Raw genomic sequence first — 4,106 nt, forward strand, 5'->3', positions numbered from 1 at the left:
GGTTCGGGTGCTCAGTCATGTCTGACTCTTTGCAACCCCATGGACTAGAGCCTGCCAGGCACCTCTGTCCATGGGATTTTACAGGCAAGAATATAGGAGTGGGTTGCCATTTCCTTCTCCAGGGAACTATCATCCATTTAAATACTTTCCTTTAAATACTGCAGTTTACATGTATTAACTAGAGTCAAGGTTTGTTTGGAATGTTTTCTTTTGATGTAAATCTGTGCCATTTCCTATTGGCTCCATCCCCCTAAGAGAAGAACTGCTAGGGTATAAGGTATAAGTGGTTGCACGCACTCACTTGTTTCTGAGTGCAAGGTTGGCCCCTTGTTTCATCTTGGTGATTCCATGGCCTTTGCATGGGGTCACAAGAAGGCAAAGGGACATCCACTCCCTTCTCTGCCCTGGACAGACATCTACCCAAGCACCAGTTCTCTTTCATGGGTCTCTTGTTTCTTGTAGTTCCCTTAGCCAGACTTCAAGCCCTGAGAGAGTAAGCTTTTGAATCTCCAACACCAAGCACAGGGCTTGGCATGGACCAGGCATTTGGGGAAAGTGCACTGAAGCAGTGCGTGAGTGGGTGCTGCAGGCTGGGGGAGCGGTGGGGGTGGGGGTGTGAATCTGGCCATCCCCGTCTCTGCAGGGCAGGGACAAGATCACCAAGGTTGGTCTAAAGAGACACAATTAGTTCTGCCCTTAAAACCCAACACCCATCATCGCAGTCACTCAAGCAAAACAAAGTACCAGTCACAGAGGCTGCTTGGTTTCAAGGCTTAATTTAGCCTCTTCCCCGAGTTAACCCAAGCAGCTCTGACTCAGGAGGAAGTGGAGGAGAATAATCAGGTCGACTGTGTTTACTTTCTGAGGTCTCTGCAGCAAACTGAGAGCCCAGAAGAGGCCTTCTCCGACTCCCAAGAGCTACATTCCAAAAGTCTGCCTCCAAGGGGCTTGAGTCATCAGCCTGAATCTCCCCAGAGAAATGGCGTTGGGAATGCAGCCGGGTTCCCAAGGGAGCCACCGAGGGTTTCCTTCGAGAGAAGTGATTGGAACACGGTTTTCCTTGGGAAAAGCTGTCTGGTCAGGGAGTGGAGGAGAATGAAAGAGGTTGGGAGATTAGCTGAAAACTAGACCAATAACAGAGGTGGGAGGGGAAAACAGAACCAAAATAAAACAGAAAGGAAAGCTGGGGACTAGGCAACGTCTGACATGAAGCCAGATGCATAGGCATAAGTTCATTCATTCATTCCCTCACTCATTCCTACCTGCCAGGAACTGGAGTGGGGCAAGGGGAGTGAGAGTTAGCTGCTAACGAGAAAGGCATTTTTTGGGGCATGTTAAAATGTTCTAGACTTAGATTTTGGTGATGGTTGCACAATTCTGAATTGTACACTTTGAAGAGGTGAATGCAGTGGTTTGTGGATTTTATCTCAATAAAGAGGTTTATCTCAAAAAGAGAGCATTTGCAACAGTAGTGGAAATATAAATTACCTAGAAATCAATCTAACAAAAATATGTAAAATTCTTTAAAAAGAAAAGTTTACAGACATAAAGTTGCACCTACATAAGAAGGAAGACACACCATCTTCAAGGATTGTGAGAGTCAGTATCTAGAAAACATGATTTCTACCTAAGGTGATCTATATACAGAGCTACTACAGTCAAAATTTCTACAGGGTCTTTGGTGCTACCCAGCAGGCTGATTCTCGGAGAAGGCAATGGCACCCCACTCCAGCACTCTTGCCTGGAAAATCCCATGGATGGAGGAGCCTGGTAGGCTGCAGTCCATGGGGTCGCACAGAGTCCGACACGACTGAAGCGACTTAGCAGCAGCAGCAGGAGCAGCAGGCTGATTCTAAAATGTATATCAAAGTGCAGAGAGATAATAATAGGCAAATTATTTATTAAGGAAAAATAAGGAAAGGGAACTTGCCTTATACAGCTTTAGGAGTTAACCCTTAGAAAAATAAGTCCAAAGAACAGAAAAAGAGCCACACATATATGGACACTGCTCATCACTGGGGGACTTGGGCTTCCCATTTATTCCAGCTTCCCAGTGCTGGAATAATTGGGTAACTATATAGAAAAAAATCAAACCAAATTCCACCAGTTCCAGGTGGATTACAGACAGCTGCGAAAAGGAAAACTTAAGAACTTTTATAAGACAATATAAGTGAATATCTTTATGACCTGAGGCTGAGGATACCTTATTGAGACATAAAAGTTCAAACTATAAAGAAAAATAGTAATAAATTCAAAAGCATTAAATTTAATACCTCTGTTTATAAAAAAAGTGTCATAAAGTCAAGCCATAATCTTGGATACCTATATACACACACATGTGTATGTACTATGTGTCTACATATACATACTATATACACTGTATATCATACATATCATGTTAGTGTCATGCCAGTAAGAAAATGATAAAACTCCCAGTAGAAAACTGGGCAAAAATCATGTTCAGGCACTTCTCAAAAGAGTAAGTAAGCATCGAGAAGCTAAACCTCAGTAATCAGAGAAACGCAAATTAAAATACGATGAGAAAAAAAAATAAAACAAAATACAGTGAGTTACTACCCAACAGGCATGATGGACAAGAGGTAAAAAAATCAGAGAAAGCCATTCGATACTGACAAAGGCTGTAAGGCAACAGGGAGGCTTGTTCACAGCTTCGGGAGTACTGGGGCTTTCCAGGTGGCTCAGTGGTAAAGATCATCCTGCCAGTGCAGGAGACGCAAGAGACATGGGTTCAATCGCTGAGCCAGGAAGATCCCCTGGAGAAGGAAACGGCAACCCACTCCAGTATTTCTGCCTGGAGAATTCCATGGACAGAGGAGCCTGGTGGGCTACGTCCACGGGCTTGCAAAGAGACAGACATGACTGAGCGACTGAGCACATGCAGAAGTACAGCTTGGTCACCGTCACTTTGTAAGGTAGGATGCTATCATCTCATAAAGATGCATATACTCAGACCCAGGTGACCCACCATCCCACCTGTGGGCACATACCTGGGTACACCTGCACAATGTCCCAGAGCTGCCAAGAATGCTGACAGACAGCAATGTCAGTGTTCACGACATGTTGGGAACAACACAAATGTCCATCCACCGTGGCTTGTCATATATTCTATATGGCGAGAAAAGGAGTGAAATGCTGCAGCCTGCAAGAATGAATCGCTGCTACAATGTAGATTTAAAAGTAAGCCGCCAAAGACTGCATAAAGGATATCCCCATCTATATGAAGTTCAGAAACAGGGGAAACTGAACAAGTTGTTTAGAGATACAGTAAGTGAGTGAAAGTCACTGAGTCATGTCTGACTCTTTGCGATCCCCTGGACTATACAGTCCATGGAATTTTCCAGGCCAGGATACTGGAGTGGGTAGCCTTTCCTTTCTCCAGGGGATCTTCCCAACCCAGGGATCGAACCCAGGTCTCCCGCATTGCAGGCAGATTCTTTACCAGCTGAGCCACAAGGGAAGCCCAAGAATACTGGACTGGGTAGCATATCCCTTCTCCAGAGGATCTTCCCAACCCAGGAATTGAACCAAGGTCTCCTGCATTGCAGGCGGATTCTTTACCAACTGATCTATCAGGGATAAAACTACAAAGAAAAGCAAGAGAATAATAAACCACAAGGCCAGGGGAGTGATTACTACCAAGTAGAGAGGGGGAGTGGAAGGGATCGGGGACCCCTGAAGTACTGGTAACATTTCTTAAGTGGGGAGGTGGGTACATGGATGCTTTACACTTTACATTTTCTAAATAGACTTTTGATATCCATCCAATAATTAATACAATTATTTAATGAGTAATTATTTCAACTGAATACTTACTAATGAAACAAAGCTTATAATAAAAACAAATGTATAATTCATTAAAACAACTTAAAAAAAAAAGATCCACAGGGTTCTAAAGACTACAAGTATTGCTGCTGCTGTGGCTGCTGCTATGTCGCTTCAGTCATGTCCGACTCTGTGCGACCCCATAGATGGCAGCCCACCAGGCTCCCCCGTCCCTGGGATTCTCCAGGCAAGAACACTGGAGTGGGTTGCCATTTCCTTCTCCAATGCATGAAAGTGAAAAGTGAAAGTGAAGTTGCTCAGTC

This window comes from Bison bison, unplaced genomic scaffold, assembly GCF_000754665.1.
Source record: "Bison bison bison isolate TAMUID 2011002044 unplaced genomic scaffold, Bison_UMD1.0 scf7180017864302, whole genome shotgun sequence".
In the NCBI taxonomy this organism is placed as follows: Eukaryota; Metazoa; Chordata; class Mammalia; order Artiodactyla; family Bovidae; genus Bison; species Bison bison.